Source organism: Dama dama, chromosome 12, assembly GCF_033118175.1.
Source record: "Dama dama isolate Ldn47 chromosome 12, ASM3311817v1, whole genome shotgun sequence".
In the NCBI taxonomy this organism is placed as follows: domain Eukaryota; kingdom Metazoa; phylum Chordata; class Mammalia; order Artiodactyla; family Cervidae; genus Dama; species Dama dama.
The window spans coordinates 34,716,949-34,735,694 of NC_083692.1; the positions used below are offsets into that span (position 1 = coordinate 34,716,949).

Here is an 18,746-nt window from a genome sequence, read left to right on the forward strand (position 1 = left end):
TATTATTTCGTCAAACATTTTTTTCTGCCTTTTTTTTTCTCTCTCCTTCTGAAATTCCAGTTTCACATATGTTAGACCCTTTGCTACTAATCCACACTTCCGAGGTTCTATTAGTGCTTTCAATCTTTTTCCTCTTTCTTCGTCTATTTTCAAATTAATTGACCCTTTTCCATTGTACCTATTCTGCTCTTAAATCCATCCAGTATTTTTTTTTTTTTGCTTGTTTTAGTTATATTGTTCAATTCTAGAATTTTCATTTAATTTTAAAAAATATTTTTCTTTGCTGAATTTTCCTGTCTCATTTATTATAAGTAAATTTTCCATTACCTTACAGTGTATAGCTACAATAGTTCCCTGACTGAGAATTCCAACATCTAAGCCATCTTCCATTGATTGTCTTTTTTCTTGAGACTGGATCACACTTTATATGTCAAATAAGTTTAGATGGTATTCTGGACATTGTACATGCTATGGAGTTTTTTAATTCTTTTGCTAAATTTGTTCTTACTGTTTCTGATGCCATTTTGAATGGAATTATTTCTTTAATTTCATTTTCAGATTTTTTCAATGACAGTATCCAAAAATACATGGGTATTTCTTAGTTAATCTCACATTCTGCAATCTCATATCCTTCCTAAGTTGTCTAATTATTCTAGTAGTTGTTTTTAAGAAGCTTCTATATACATGGTCCAGAGAAGGCAATGGCACCCCACTCCAGTATTCTTGCCTGGAAAATCCCATGGACAGAGGAGCCTGGTAGGCTGCAGTCCATAGGGTCATGAAAAGTCAGACATGACTGAGCAACTTCACTTTCACTTTTCACTTTTATGCATTGGAGAAGGAAATGGCAAACCACTCCAGTGTTCTTGCCTGGAGAATCCCAGGGATGGGGTCGCACAGAGTTGGACACGACTGAAATGACTCAGCAGTAGCATATACATGATCATTTGTCTGTAAAAAAGATAACTTTATTTCTTTCTTTTGGAACAAAAAAAAGTTCAAGCATCAGGAAAAGGTCAGGGCAAAACACAAAACAAAGTGAAATCTGTAAGGAATCTAGAATATCATCTCTGGTAGAAACTGGCAGAGACAAATGGCTAATGACCCTGTGTTGTTACATGAGATGGTATACGGTATTGCTTACTTCTTTCCCTTCTATATCTGATTGGCGACAGCGGTCACAAAGCACCCACCCTGAAAGCCCCTTTCTAGGCTGGTCTCCAGTGCTGGTAATATCATCTGATGCCTCCAGGAAGTAGATGAATGAGATGCTGAAGGAAGCAATCAGCAGAGAAGAGGGATAGCTTATGAAGGCAGGGGCGGGGGGGAGCACTGAGTCTTCTGGACAAGTAAATGAAATTTCTGTGGAGTACAGACATGAGTTTGACAATAATACCACCCACTTTCAGATGCCACCACAGTCACTGCTTGGCTAGTGCAATGTGTTCTTCACTAATTATCTATATCCATCTCTATCATTATTGCTAAGGATAGTCAAAGAATCTTACTGTCCTATGAAATCTCCCTCTGGCATCAGGCAGAAGTTAGGAAAAGTGGCCTAACACCAGAAGAGTTTTGACAGCCTAATATCACTGGGGTATTTGGAATAGTAGGCTGGCATCTGATGTTTTTCATTCCTCAAGATGTGTTTTAAATAACTCAGTTCAGAGATTGATGTCACACTAGAAATTAGTAGTACATTGGATAGAAAAAGTCTTACTAATGTTAGCTAGCAACTTGATTTCCAAAGTGATCCCAGATCCCATCCTTGGCTTTTTGGAAAAAAAGATTATTTTCTACAAGGTTTACATTAGTGATAAAATTATTTCTTAAAGATTTAGGGTTTGACTATGAAGGGTTTGACTTTTCTGTGAAGGAGAAGGAGATCTCCTTACCAGAAAAGGAGTTCCATTCCCAGTTTTTGATATCAAGTTAAAGCCTGCTAAAGCAATTTCCTCTCAAATGTAAAACATCCTTGACAACAGGTTTCTGGATCCAGAGATGGAAACTATATGATCAGGTTTACTTAAGTGTCCTGGATTATATGAGAGTTGAGAGAGGGTTAAAGATTAAGTGGTACACAAATTCAAGTATTACAGACATGGAGGAGCATTCTATCTCCAAAGTTTCAGTAATAATAGAACCTGGTTGTTCACAGGTCTGTATCAGAGAGGAAAAGAGTACCTGAAAGAACACGGATTTTGAAGTTAGGCATTCCTAGAATGCGATTCTAACTCCTTCACTTATGAATTAGATTTTGGGCAAGTTGCTTTATCTTTATGAATCTTTTTTTTTCTCATCAGGATTCTAGTGAAGATTAAAATAGATGGTGTTTATAAAGCATCTGGCACACAGCAGGCCTTCTCTTTGTCATCCTCTCCATCATGAGCTCTGTCATCTTTTAAATGCCATCCATATGGTAGCATTTGATGGTTCCAATGGAAAATAATTAGACTCTGATCAGAAGACCCACGCTTGGACACAAAATAATAAAATGGTGCATTCAGGACTCTTGTGTAACCTGTGTCCACTGGACACTTGTCTTTGACCTTTGTTCTCTTCTATAATTTGAAACTACCATAAGCCACATTTTTGATGTCCTTCTCTTCCTACTCCCCTCTTCTCCTATTCCACTCTCTGTCTCCAGTGCATCCATACGGTATGCTTTTAAAAATATTAGATTTAGTCTTCACCATCTACCAACTTACTTGATGGTTTTAAATACTTTTATAAAAGCTATGCTTTAACAAGAGACAAGTCTAGAACGTTTAATTCCGTATATCTTCCAAAGCATTTTCAAAGTTACTTTAAATGTCTTGCCTAAAATCTTTTAGGAACAAAGTAGGGTATAAATGAATACAAAATATGTACATATCACTCTAAATAGATCAAGAGAGTCATATAGAAATTTCATCAGTCTTCTAAAGACATCCACTGGGACTCATCTATTAGATTAGTGTGACCTAGATTAACACTCACCTAAGTGACATGTGGGGTACAAAATACTTCTATTACTAAACCACTGAGTCAAAGGACCCAAGAGCTGGGGGTATCTTGAGGTGATTTAGTTCAATACCCTACCCAAACCTTCTAGCATCTCCTTTATAGATAAGTAGTAATGGTGATAATAATGTCAAAGACTTAGGTAGAGTTTAATATGTGTTTTATCATATTAATTTCTTTAATCTTCAACTTGACAGATGAGGAAAACAAATGACAAAGAGAGGCACAAATGACCATCCAACCACTGCTTCATCTTTTACTGCCTGACAGTTCCACCATGGAAGGGCTACACCCGTAGAAATTTAAACTTCTCCTTATTAACGTTCAGCAGACTTCCCTGGTGGTTCAGATGGTCAAGAATCTGCCTGTAATGCTGGAGACCTGGGTTTGATCCCTGGGTTAGGAAGATCCCCTGGAGAAGACAATGGCAACCCACTTCAGTATCCTTGCCTGGAGAATTCCATGGACAGCAGAGCCTGGCGGGCTATAGTCCATGGGGTCACAAAATGAGACACAATTAACATTTTCACTTCACTTTATAAAAGTTCATCTCGAAGATTTCCCTCCCTAACAACCCCAATTCATTTTCAGTCAATCTGAGTTATTTATTCTTCCTCCAAGATGGTAGGAATTCCCACCCCAAACTCAGCATGCACTTGTAGTCTACTGCCCTCCCTGCATGACAGTAGTGTTTTCCAGAAAGCATCCCTTGGCATCACTGTAAAGGTTATTGCCTGAATTACAAATTTACCTTTGCCCTTTGGTTCAAGGAAGGCTGCAATCACCACATGGTTTCTTCCTACGGTCCTAGAGCTCAGGGTAGGCAGTAATTCAGGTCTCCTTAACAAGCAGGCAGTGGTTTTGTTGCCCAGGGACAGCAGTCAATAAACATGCTGTGCCTCCAACCTCCCCAACCTCCTCTTACCTCTGAAACTAACTACCTTGCTAACTGCAGAGGCTGTTCAGCCATGCTAATGAGCTGCTGGACGACGGCATTTTTTGCTCTCTGAGGAAAAGCCACAATGTGATAGCAGGGAAGGCAGCCTCCTCGGGGTCAGCTCTTCTCCGAGAATCAGCTCCAGAAATTCTCAGAATGCCACTTAGCAGGGATATGGACTTGGACGCAAAATCCTCCTGCTGCTGAACACGTCCATTAATTAGCATTCAGAGAAATAAAGAAAAATGAAGATTTAAAGGTCACTGCATTAGCGTTTCTCATTTTTGAATAGCTATTTGTGTATACTAATTTTCCACTCATTTCTTCCATTAATCACTGTCTCTATGGAGAACGTGGCCAAACCCATTAGCAGACATGCTTCCTGGTGGCCATATTCTCCTCTGTAAATAATAATAAAAGAGATCACTGTTTATTTGCTCAACTTCAGCATTTTCCTGTGAAAGAGAGTTCCCGTCAAAGTAGGCAGTTAAGCATTTCATCTCTCACTGAAAAGAATGCAGACAGAATTTCTGGTTTCTCTGCAAACCAGGACCAGTGTCACTGTGAGGCTTCTTTTTTTTAACACCAAAATCTGGCCAATTATGAATTCTCTCTCTAGAAGAATTTCATTTTACAAAAGACCTCGTAGTGATAGACTCTTTCCCTGTGTGAGCTAGGAGAAGTCATCACACTCTCCCATTGTAAAGAACACATTGTGTTATTTAGATTTTAAGCTTGTCTGAGTCTCTGAGGAAGTTCTGGCTTCATGAAGTGAGTTGGAATTCAGTAGCTTCTGGTCACCATACCTTTACTCCCCCCACGATCTATAATAACCTGAAAGTTCTTGTCTCAAAAGAACATTTAAGCACTGTTTTTGTTCTACCCTCACTGCCCTGCTCTCCTAGAACCAAAGGGCCAAGGTCCCTGAGTGGATGGGAGGAGGACAATTTACCCAGTAGAGCCCCCAATTCCCAGGAGCTCAGAGAAGAGAGAACAGCCACAGGTTCCTTTCAGGAAGTCTTCAGATGTGCTGCCCTTCTGGGAAACATGTAACTCCTTATTATGGAAAAACATCATCAGAGAAAATCTTCCCCAGGTGTGTTCTTTGCAGGGCGATCTCTCAGAGTCTGAGGGGTTAGGAAACTGCTCTCCAATCATTATGACCGGTGAGAACAGCCTTGAGCTATGGCAGCCAGCAAAGTGTATTTCTTTTTCCTGCATATTCACACTGTATGTCTTCAGTATTACACACTCACATATATCAAGTACAGAATGTTCCTAAAGCTGCTTCAAAGAGGGGCTAATGTCTGACAATTCATCTCTGAAATCCTTTTTTTTTTTCCAGCAAGCAGCCCAAAGTCATTTCAAACCAGCAGCTGTAAAGGTCATGTGAGAAATCTGTTGCCATCTTTGAATAATTTCTTACATGTAAGGCGAGAATACATTGGAACAAGGGGAAGGAATTGATGCTTTTTCATAGATGCCAAGCTGAAAGGTATGATGAGCTCTTTCCATGTATGGCGATATACCTTTTCCTTCCCTGTCTGCCTACTCACCTGCTGGCATCAAGCCATTTAATGCCAACATTTGTTATAGCAGGTCATAGGAGCATCACTGATGCACTGGCTTTCATAGAGCAGAGTGATACCCCATGATATATTTATAATAATCTGTTATTATAAATATGTTAATAAAAAGCGAGAAACTTGGAAGAAAAAATACAGCAACATTAAGGTCACCAAATGTAGCCAACCCGTGGAATAAAGTGGAAGTGGCTGTGACTCAATTTCCTTGGTCAAAAAGAACAAGCTTATAATAACATGTATATCCAGGACAGGGTGGCACTTCACTGAACCATATCTACAAATACAGAGGACAACGGGATTGACAAAGTATTTGAGCACAAGAATTATGATGGACAAGTTGAGGTCTCTGGTCCTTGGTTAGCAGTCTAAGCTTTATGTAACAGAAGACTCCATTACCAGATGCAAGCAATGGGTCCCATGTGACCTGACCTGCCCCATCTGAAACCACCTCCGGGTAGAGCTGGGGTCATAGACAGTGATGCGTCATGTGTCACAGACTATTCTCCCCTGCAGAGAGCCCCCAAGAGCCGTTAAGAGTCCCCGGGGATGGGCTGCTCTGTGCTCACTAACCAGCTCCCTCCTGCTGGCCCTGCACTTCTCTGCTCAGAGCTGGACTCCGCAGAGTCTGTTGCTGCCACCACTCACTGCACCAGGACCACAACCCACCATGGTGCCTGGCTCTTGCTTTGTTGTTCACTCACTCAGTCACGTCCGACTCTTTGTGATCTCATGGACTGCAGCACACCAGGCTTCCCTGTCCTTCACCATCTGCCAGAGCTTGCTCAAACTCATGTCCATTGAGTTGATGATGCCATCCAACCATCTCATCCTCTGTCATCCCTTTCTCCTCCTGCCTTCAATCTTTTCCCAGCATCAGTCCTTCCAATGAATATTCAGGATTGATTTCTTTTAGGATTGACTTGTTTGATCTCCCTGCAGTCCAAGGGACTCTCAAGAGTCTTCAACACACATTCATACTTTTGAACTGTAGTGTTGGGCTCTTGGGTGGTTTATGGCAAACTGAAGTAGACAAATTTCCCTCCCATTTTAGTAACATTTGCTAAACCACACTTCCTGATATCTGAGCATTTATAGGTTTAACTTATAGGTTGGTAAGTTCCAGTCCCTACCAACCATTCTCTCTTTGCTTAGTTTCCAGGGGTATCAGAATCCAGCAATGGACAACAAAAACACTATCCTTAGAGTCACTGCACTCCCCCAGGACGAAAGCTCTTACTGGGTCAGCTCAGCATGCCTGACTCCCTCTTCCCTTTGGGTAAATTCTCTCCAAGAGGGCTCCCCAGCTCACAGGCACAGAAGCTGCTGCCTTGTCATCTTGCAGGATGCCAGTCATGCCCAGACAAATCAGAGCCCTGACTGACAGTGGGCAGATGCTAGGCTGGATCAGGCATCCTCTTGTCCTCATGCTGGAAATCTCTACCGCCTGCACAGGGGCATGAGGCTCAGGGGCAGGGACCCAACACAACAGGATCATCTCTCTTTTATTTGCTTTATCTGACCTGCCCTACTTACTGCCATCAGGGATGTACTGATGGAGGCAATATATTTCTAATTCCAGAAAGATGGTGCAAAGTTTTGAACTGAAAAGTTTAAAAGCTTCCTTGACACTCCTAAAGGCAAGAATCAAACCAGGGTTGGTTGGTGGAATGCAGGGAAGCAACTGATTGGTTGGTGGATGCTGAAGCTGAAGCTTCAATACTTTAGCCACCTGAACACACTATCTCTTTTGATCATTGTGGCAAACTTATCATGAGAATGATAGAGTTATTAACCGGTTTTGCAGGTAAGAAAGCCAAGGGTAGGGTAAGTTTTGATTAACTTGTGGTTTCAGTTATTTAGTGCCACGTAACAAACCACTTCAAATGTGGTGGTTTAAAACAACCAATTTATTATTTCAAACAGTTATGTGGGTGGATAGGGGCTCAGCTGGACAATTTTGTTTTGCTTTGGCTTCTCTTGGGGTTTCTTATGAAGCTGCATCAGATGGGGAATGGAATGTCTTAGATGGCTCACTTGCATGTCTGGCACCTGGCTGGGGGCAGAGTGGCCTCAGCTGGAATGCTGAAATATCTGGGTCCCTCATTCCCCAAGTAGTTTCAAGGCTATTCTCTGTATGGGTTCTCAAAAGAGTAACTGGATTTCTTACATGGTGGTCGGAGCTCTCCAAAGAGCAAAAGACTTCTTAAGGTTTCAGTCCAAAACTGGTGCAATGTCACTTCTACCATATTCCACTCGTTACAGCAGGTCACAGATCCACACCATGATCAAGAGGAAGGGAAGCAAGACTCGTCAGGGACCACAAATGTAACCAGCCACTGCACTTGTCCCACTAATGACTCTGGGACTTGGACCCGTTCTTTAACCCTAAGTTTAGTGAATTTTGTTTTTGTTCTACTGTCCTTCCTTGTTGTTATTCTTACACCAAGCTCAGGTTCTGTCCCCTGCCTCTTTCTCACCACTCTTTTTGGTAACCTCATCCCGTTTCAGGAATTCAGCAGCTTAATCCATGGGGATAGGTGTCATGCCACACTTAGGGCAGAAAGCAAAGAAGAACTAAAGGGCCTCTTGATGAAAGTGAAGGAGGAAAGTGAAAAAGTTGGCTTAAAACTCAACATTCAGAAAACTAAGATCATGGCATCTGGTCCCATCCCTTCATGGCAAATAAACGGGGAAACAATGGGAGTGACAGACTTCATTTTGGGGGGCTCCAAAAGCACTGCAAATGGTGACTACAGCCATGAAATTAAAAGACACTTACTCCTTGGAAGAAAAGTTATGACCAATCTAGACAGCATATTAAAAAGCAGAGACATTACTTTGCCAACAAAGGTCTGTCTAGTCAAAGCTATGATTTTTCCAATAGTCATGTACGGATGTGAGATTTGGGCTATAAAGAAAGCTGGGCACCCAAGAATTGATGCTTTTGAACTGTGGTATTGGAGAAGACTCTTGAGAGTCCCTTGGACTGCAAGGATATCCAACCAGTCCATCCTAAAGGAAATCAGTCCTGAATATTCACTGGAAGGACTGATGTTAAAGCTGAAACTCCAATACTTTGGCTACCTGATGAGAAGAGATGACTCATTTGAAAAGACCCTGATGATGGGAAAGATTGAAGGTGGGAGGAGAAGGGGACGACAGAAGATGAGATGGTTGGATGGCAGATCACAGACTCAATGGACATGAGTTTAGGTACACTCTGGGAGTTGGTGATGGGCAGTGAGGCCTGGAGTGCTGCAGTCCATGGGGTCACAAAGAATCAGACACGACTGATCGACTGAACTGAACTGAGGTGTCATGCCTTCTCTGTTTGACTTCACCCATTTCCAATTGCCTATGGATTAAGATGTCCAACCTCAGACTTAACACACCTGAGATAAGATCTATGCTCTTCCCTTTTGTATTTGCTGACTCGTGTTCCCTATTTTTTGACCCTGGAATCAGCTTCTCCTAATCACTCAAGATTGATGTCTCTGAATACCTTTGACACCACCTTCTCCCACAGCCCACACATAATCAAGGTGCCAAAAGCTCTCTATCTGACCTCCTCCTCACCTTTTAATCCATGCCATTCTCATTATTCCAGTTCATTCCCAAGCCTTATACACCCTTGCCTAGACTGACTTTAATGTTATAATTTTAAGCACATACATGGTTTAAAACTACAGAAGAAAATTATAACCCCAAAACTCCACTACCCTCACACAATTACACTCAATTTGGTTTATTTTAATGTATTTTTAAAAGAATTATTTTATTATACATATCACTGACAGCTTTCTTCACTCATAATACTTTTCAATTTTGCTACCTACTCTTCATAATGATAACATTTTAATAACTGTGCAACTTTCCATCCATGCATGTATCCTAATTTATGTAACAATTTCTCTATTACTACTGATTTTAAAATTTTAATTTAAATTTTATCTTATATTGGAGTATAGTTGATTTACAATTGTTTTAATTTTAGGTGTACAGCAAAGTGATTCAGTTATATACATGCATTCTTTCTCAGACTCTTTTCCCATATAGGCTATTACAGAATATTGAATAGAGTTTTCTGTACTATGCAGCAGGTCCTTGTTGATTATCTATTTTATATATAGTAGTGTGTAATTACCTTTTTATTTATTTTTTGCTATTATAATTTACTTGGTGATAAATGAACAACTTCATTTATGTGCTTTTTGAAATCTGAGGCTATTTCCTAAGTATCCAAAATTGGTATTGCTAAAATTAATTATATTAAAACTCTTATAGCTCTTATATATATTGTCAATTATTTTTCAAAGCAGTTATACTGTTTTATATACACTTTTGTTTATAATATATGAATATACAACTTTCCTATGCCCTCAACTCAAACTAAATATTATCATCAAAGTTCTCCTAATTTAATTGGCAAAGTGATATCATTATTTCAATTTGCATTTCCTTGAATAACAGGAAGACCAGCTTTTTGGCTATAATTCCTAAAGGAAAGAATAATAATTGCTAAGGAAATATAAGTCTATGTCTTTTGTCTATTATTCTTTGATATCTTGCTATATACCTTATCAATTTTATGGTACTTTACATATTAACAATATTAAAATTTTGTTATATTTGCTATAAACATTTCTTGCCTTTTCTTTTTTTGGCACTCCATCTAGATCTACCTTTTCTTCAATCATCTATATATCTTTTAGTATGCTTTTTTTTTCAAGTCACAGTCTTGAATGTGACCATCTCTTCCTAAAAACAAAACCAAACAACCAACCAAGAAAAACGTCAGTCGTCTTTTACTGTTTAATACCGCAGTTCCCATTTCTTTGTGACTCGGAACACCCGTGACAGATGGCTATCACACCACCACTGCACATCAAGGATTATGCAAAACTTTTCACACACTTGTTATAACTTCACCTCTTTCCCTAATTTCTAAAAATCAAGATTTTCTAATTCTCTGCTATGATTGCCTATTTTTCATTTGTTACAGGAATGTTTTCTCTTATCTGATTAAGCATAGTTGTAATAGTTCCATTAAAGTTCTTTTCTGACAGTCCCAATGTCTATATTATCCGGAAGTTGGCATCTATTGGTTGTTCTTTCCATTAGAAATATTTTCCTGATTTTATATATGTTAAATAATTTTGGGTTGTGTCTTTGGCATGCTAACACTATGCCATAGGAGACTCTCAATTCTGCTATATTCCATCAAAAAGTTTCCTTTTCTTTTTTTCTTTAGAAAGCCCACAATTGTTTTAACTCAAAATGCAAAATGGAAGCCTGCCTGCCCTGGTAGTGATTCCGCATGTAAGGGTCAATGTCTTCCAGGGTCTTGGGCAAAGCATGTATACAGATCTTAACATTCCCGTCTCTGCTTCTCTTGTTTCTAGGGTTCCCCCATCATCCTCCAGTGGCCCTGGTTGCTCAAGGCTCCTCCTTCTAAATTCCCTTGCCAAAGAGACACAGGCTTTCTACTGCAGTTTCTAACCCCTTTGCCAACACCATGATTACCTGTAGGGTAAAACTGGTGTAGGTCACTGGCAGTCACTTCTTCCAAATTTTGACTCTGTTTTTGCTTTGCTACAATCTCCAGAGCCCCCACAGTGACTTCTTTTGTTATTGCTCAGACTCTGTAATTGTTATGTCAGAGAGTCAGGATGTTAGGTTAGAAACTTAGTCTACCATACTGGAAACAGAACTCTTTCAGAACATACACTTGTTAAGTGAAGGTTCATAAAAATGCACATAGTGTTTGTTCAAACTAAACACAAAGGGATTTTAATCACAATTTCACTCATAACTTTTAATTATGGTTGCAAAATTTTAAGAAGTTACCAGTGTACACTTCTCTACATGTCCCTAAATCAATCATCTATAAACACACTTTCGATGAACATATACAACTTCTGTGATTTTTTTGTTCTGTTTGTTCTGATTATATCCATTGAAATGTATTATGCATCCATTAAATATACAAAATACATAAATATTTAATGTATGTTTATTTAAAATATATCTTTTTTGTGAAAATATTGACATAAATCAATCTCTTGTAGTTTAACAAGCTCTGTCCCTTGTGGTTCATCACCATCAAATCAATTTGATAAATATTCTTATGTAGATTTCTAGTAATTTATGTTTCTTTTCTCCAGAACAAGCAAACTCTGACTAAATTGGTTTATTCTGACTCCCATAAATATTTTGTACATACCCAAGATCGCCTGGAGAAGGCGTGGCTACCCACTCCAGTATTCTTGCCTGAAGAATCCTATGGACAGAGGAGCCTGGCAGACTACAGTCCAGAGGGTCACAAAGAGTTGGAGAAGACCGAAGCATCTTAGCTAGCATGTAAGCATAACTACTTTATAATATTTTGATAGAGTATCTAGGTTTTATTGTTTATATTTTGAGCTAAAAAACTTTTTGAACTCCTAAAAGGTATTTTGTAAGTTCCATGAGAACTAGTAAGTTCCGGTGGGAAGTTGGGAACTAGTGCTCATGAACAGACTTCCCCATGCATTTAGGCAGGTGGAACTTTCCTATGCTAGTTTGCGCAAGGTCAATAGCAACTTGGTGCCTGACAGGAGTGGCAGAATCCAGCTCCCTCTCAATCAAACATCTTAAGAACATTGGCATTATCACTTGTATTCTATGTTCTGATACGAACATTAAAATTTTCATAAGAACATAAGAATTTTGATAAAAGCATGAGAACTTTGGCATTATTATTACTTTCCTTTACCTCACATATTGGCCACCACTTCGTACATCTAATAAAATGAGACTTGAAACAAGTCGCAGGAAAACAATATTGTCTAATTTCAGACCTATGTTCACTTTCATGGGTCATGTTCACTGGTGAGTTTTCTGTCCAGAAGAGAAGGAATATATATACCTTTTACAAGCAAGCAATATTTACCCCACTGGGACTGCTTTAGTCAACCATGTGCAACCATAAGAAGCATTGACATGAATATACAATACTTGTATTTGTGATAGAATGTTCATGTGGATTCCTTCCTAAAAAGTAAACCTGTGTACATATGATCAGTGCCATATTCTCAGCTCAGCTTCTGTTTCACAAAGCCGGCCAACTAGCTGTCCTTTATCCATGATGCACTGGGACCTCACCAGCGACCCTTTGTTTGGCCATCCTTGCATCTTCTTTCTTCCTCTTTGACTATCACATCAATCCTACATTTCAGCCCATGTCTGAAAACAGATCCCCTCAAAAGACTTCCCCAGAAAATTCCTCTTGGTCTTTGTTTTAGACGGTAGATGACTAGGTTGGTGCTGCATTAATTTGTACTTGTTTTTCACCTACTTGCTAGTTTTTGCTCACTTCCTTGGCTAAACAAGATTATTGAGCACATGACTACGATTACTCCCACAATCTCTCATGTGGGACTGAAATTTACTTACTACTCCACACTGGAAGACTGGAAAAAACTATAAAATCTTTTTATTATATAGCTAATACTGTTATATTATAGAAAAATTATAAAATATAGAAAACAGTAAAGTTACCCATAGTTTCACCTGCAAGCAACAGTAGCTGTTAGCAGGTTGATGCTCAGTCCCTCAGTCGTGTCTGACTCTTTGTGACCCTATGGACTGTAGTCTGCCAGGCTCTTCTGTCCATGAGATTTTCCAGGCGAGACTATGAGTGGGTTGCCATTTCTTCCTCCAGTGGATGTTCCTGATCTAGGAGTCGAACCCGTGTCTCCTGAGTCTCCGCACCGGCAGGTGGATTCTTTACTACTGAGCCATCTGGGAAGCATGTTGGTATCTAGTCTTCTAGCGATCATTCTATCCAACTATACAGATACAGAGATGGATATGAATACAAATCTAAATATAGGCACAGATATAGTACAAAAATGTACAGTTTTTAAGAAATTGACCAGATTATGAATGGTTATAAAAATAATTGCATGGGGAAAATGCAATTTGGATACTTTATGTTAACATTATGCTTTACCAGTTTCTAGGTTTAATTCCAAAAGACACTCTTCCTTTATCTGGAAGAGTGAAAAGGAATACTGCCAATTCCCTGGATATAAGGACTTTCCTGGATATAGGAATGGTTAAATAGGAACAAAGTTTCCTGTTAGATATTTTAATAGAAATAGTTAACAAAACTATATAGATGCTAATACATAGGAACAAATGTAAATGTCATCTTCTCTGAAGACTAGAGCAATATGCAAAACAACCCTCCAGGTTGCCACAGAAAATTCTGCTTCTGCCTACATGGTGAGGTTTCATGGGGCCATGAAATCCAGCTCTGATGCAGTTATTACCAAGTCCTGGGATCACAGGGAAGTCACTTTATCTGCCTGAGGAGCAACAACCTGAGTTTTAAAATATAGATGTTATAGAAGAGATGGTGGATGAGAGGATATAGCACATTAGCTGTGGTCATTACTCCTTTGCTTTTAGATAAGGAGAAGTGACTGGCTTCTTGGTTTCTATACTTTTTTTCTTCCTTTATAAATAGAAATTACTCTTTAAAAAATTCTTTTTTTCTCTTTTGGAGTCAGTATCACTTGAGAAACTTCAGCTTCTGAAGGACTTCTTGGCAAGGACTTTCTGACAAATAAAGATTCACAACCCCCTCCCCACATCCTTATCCTTTATATGATCACATGCCATCTCCTGGGTTTTGCAGGACCCGAAAATACAACACAGGGTGAGAACAAGCAGTTTCAGGACTTTAAAAACTCAGACAGTAGGAAAAAATAATGCAAGCTATTAGAAAAATTGGGGTGAGATAAACCTAAGTGGTATCTTCCCTATCCTGTCTTCTTGTGCTATAATGTTGCCCCTAAGGAGAAACATCTTCATAGCATAGAGGTACCATACAAACATGAAAGGAACTCATCACTTTCACTCAAAAGGCAAACACACTCTTTTATAACTTGGCATCCTTTGGATAGGATTTTGTTAAGCAGCATTATAGCATATATATTCAGATATACTTTTAATTTCTATAGCCATTTGGGTAGCACAGAGGAAAGAATGAATTGGTGAGAGATAAAGTATCTCCAGACATGGGCTCTCAAACATGAGAGCCTGAGCATCAGTTTCCTCAATTTAAAATGTGGATAGTAGTTCTCAGTAAGGGGTCATGATATTCCAGTTATATCATTGATCTTAAAAGGCTGATAAATCAGAAAGCATTATATCATTATAAGGGGATATACTACAAAAGATGAAAATCCCCTTGTCTGTACACTGAGCATGCATGATGTCCTCCCATAACAAGATTTCCTCTCATGATACCTGTACAATCGTACTTTTTGTACTTTCCACATTTTACCACCAATCCAGACTTCTTCTCTGAGTTCCAGAATGTTGATCCAATTGCCTAACTGACCTTGCCCCTGGCATATCTCAAAGACACCCCAAACTCTACAGTTCCAAAGGTAAACTCAATGATCTTTCCTATTCAAACCTCTTCCAGCACTCCGTAATTCAGGAAATGGTGTCACTTTTCATCCAGTGACTCAAGTTAGAAACTCTGAGTTATCACTGACATCTCATTTTACTCATGCTCTGTATCTGATCCATCACCAAGTCCCATTAGTAGTGTTGTCTTCAATATTTCTTGAGTTTGCTTCCTTATTTCCATCTTCATCACTACAACAGCCACCGTCCTGGTTCAACCTAACCTCACTTCTTCTCACTTCTCTTTCTGTAACCCCATTCTTAGCTCAATCCCTCTCAGCCATCTTATACCATACTATTTATCAGAGTAATTTTTTTCAAAACACAGATCTAATCATGCTTCAATGGCTTCCATGGCTTCCCATCTTAAGGAAAAAGACAATGGGGACTCCATAGTCAAGCTACCACCCACAGGTCCAACCTTATCTTGCTGGTTCCATACTACCTGCTCTAGCCATGTCTCTGTTTCTTGAATTTGTTATTTTCCTTTCTGCTACAGACATTTGTGCTTTTTGGGGGGCAGGCATACTGCATGGGTTGTGGGGTATTAATTCTCTGACCAGGGGTTGAACCTGAGCCCCAGCAGTGAAAGCTCCAATGCCTAACCACTAGACCTTCAGGGAATTCCCAAATATCTGTGCTTTTTGCAAAGCTTACTTAGAATCTCTTCCCTCATCTCTTCACCTCATTATCACAGGAGTTATTTCCTTTTCCTTGACATATCTAACTAGGGCACACCCCCTCACCATATGCTCATGAAGCGTCATGCATGCCAACTTCAGAGCTCTTTCACAATTGTGGTCTTATAGTACTTCTGTGAAGTTGTTTCTTCTATTGGTCCATAAGTTCCATGAGGACAAGTAGCATGTCTGTTTGGTTGCTTCTCCAGTGTCTGACCCTGTACTAATGCTGGATAAATATCTTATTGAATAAATGAGTGAATGAGTGATAATATAATTACTCATTATTTCTAGATTAATTTTCCCTAGGAAAAGTGAGTTTCTAAAAAGGCAAATATACCTTCAGTGTCTAACACTGGCCTAACATAAAACAAATATTGAATGTTAGTTGAAGAAACAAATTAATTCCAATATTAAAGTATATATATATATACACACACATGAGAAAAGAGTATCATGTGAATCTTAATTTGAATAGCTCCTTTTTCCTTCACTAGCAGTGAAACCAGGGACAAGTGGTCTGTCCTAGCCTTTCAGAAACTCAGTTTCTTCATTATATACACATCTTACAAATCTGTCATAAAGAGGGAGCTAACCCAGGTAGAGACCCCGCACAAAGCCTAATAAACAGTAATCGTGCAAATTTTCACCAGTGTTCTTTCCCCCTGAGTATGTATCCCACATACCTCGATATATCTGAGAGACTATGGTGTGTCTTGCCCACTTTTTATTTGAGAGTTTAAGTCTATGACCCTGTGTCTGACAAATATTAGCATCCTTGCTTTTTTTCCCCCCAAAGCTCATTCATTAATTCAGTCATTCATTCCTAGGCTCAGCCATTCATTAAACTATTGACTTATCAAGAGCTTACTGTGTACCAAGCACTTTATTGGGTGTCAGTGATGAACAGCCCTCCTGGTTCTAAGAGCCTACTGGGAGAGCCAGCCATCAGAGAAACGTTCATGTGAATAACTATTTTCAAAGCTTGGGGGATTTGGTCATCGGGTAAGATTCAGTAAAGCTATCCTGAGACTAGATGCTAGGAATGAGGTGTAAGGAGGACCTAGTCTTGGCAAGGATGGTTTTCCCAAGGAAGAGATGTTGAAGCTGAGAAGGGGAGGATGGGAAGAGTTAGACAAGGAAAGAGGGTATAGAAATTTCTCTAGGTTGAAGTGCCAACATGTGTGAAGATGCTGAATGAGGCTATTCAAGAATCTAAAAGAAGGGTGACATGTCCGTGTGGTGCCAGTGAAGTGAGTGGTGTGGAAGGAGCTCAGAGAGGTGAACAGATGCCAGGGTGTGCAAGACCCTGCAAGTCAAGCTAAATGTCATTTACCTGCTGTAACCAGAGAGTCAGGCAAAAGTATTGAAGGAATTCAAGGCAAATTCAATATGAAGGAATGCAGAATCCAATCCAACAGTCAAGGGAATTAATTGCAATCTGAGACCAAGTATAGAAAACATCTATTTAAATTAGATGATAAAAGTTGAAAGAGGTTATGAGTGAACGAGGTAAGAGTATCACGTGAGCCCTTGGAAGGCTGGTTTTGAAACCAATTTTGTATGAGTGAAAGTGAAAGTCACTCAGTCGTGTCCAACTTTTTGTGATCCCATGGACTATATAGTCCATGAAATTCTCCAGGCCTGAATACTGGAGTGAGTAGCCTTTCCCTTCTCCAGGGGATCTTCCCAATCCAGGGATTGAACCCAGGTCTCCCACATTGCAGGTGGATTTTTTTACCAGCTGAGCCACAACGGAAACCCTCATGTAAGAGGTGTGGACTTTGAGTCCTTTGTTGATAACAGCAACTATAAAAAGGGTGCAACATGTCATCTGTGGCTTGAATAGAATCATCCTGGACACATACAGCCCACAAATCCCTTCAGCTATAAATTTATGCAAATTCACAAGTGCCTTGGTAACCTCAGCCTGCCTGAAATGAAAACATGCTCCAGCAGGGTTTAAAATTAAATTAAAATGATAAATCAAACCTATCATTTGGTTTAGGAATAATCTCTGTGCTGTAACTTAACATGCAATGTTTGAAAGGTTCTTGACATTTTAGGCTTGTGATTTTAAGTTTAAACATAAGAGAAAATTAAGGTTGTGAATAGTATTGGAAATTTAAGAGAATTTGGCAATTAGATTTACCAGAACTATTCAAATTCTTGGAAAGCTCCTGTTTGTTAGTATATACATTAAAAGATCCTGTTTCCAAATACAATCAAAAGAAAATGTACTGCTGCTGCTGCTGCTGCTAAGTCACTTCAGTCGTGTCCGACTCTGTGTGACCCCATGAACTGTAGCCTACCAGGCTCCTCCGTCCATGGGATTGTCCAGGCAAGAGTACTGGAGTGGGTTGCCATTGCCTTCTCTGAGAAAATGTACAAATGAGTTTAAATGTTTAAGATTATTTAATTAACTGAACTTGTATATGGCATCAATTGTGTAAAGCAGTTTAATTTGTATAATTTGAGCTCTTCAAACATTAATCAAAGAAAAAATGAAAGTGGTTGTTATTATCAAATTTAAAAACAAGACAACAAGATTTGTAAGCTGAACTCAAAGACCTGAGGCGGGGGGTGGGATCTGTTTTAACTTTGCAAATTTAACAAATTGAATATTTTAAAACCAAGAAACTGTAAGTAGTCTGGTCTGTTCCACACTCAGAAATCACTTTAAATATTTACCAAAAACAAAAACAAATACCGTTCTCATTGACTTTAAGAACTCGAGACTCTCAATGCAATTGTTGGTGACCCACCATAGCACTTTAGATTTCTTGAGATGCACACATATATATAGGTAAGCCCTTCTTGAATTAGAGACTGGGTATGAATACCTTTTAAGCTATGCTAGCTAAATCAGTCTATGGCTGGATCAAAGACAGAATCTGAAATTTGTTCTCTGGAAGCTCATTCATTTCTCTACTTCTGGGGTTTCCCTTCATATCTTAGTAAAAATGACAGCCTTGTCATGTAGGGAGAATGGAATTCTTCAAATGTCAGTCAGGTTAAAGAGGTGAGCTGGCTATGGTGCCAAGACTGGACTGGATCAAAGGCCAGAGCAACTCCCAG

General features: G+C 39.3%; 1 long non-coding RNA gene across 1 annotated transcript in view; it reads right to left on the minus strand.

The window, feature by feature from the left end:
• LOC133066183 (uncharacterized) overlaps positions 1-18,746 on the minus strand; it is a 245,423-nt gene that overhangs the window by 46,345 nt on the left and 180,332 nt on the right. The window lies entirely within an intron of this gene.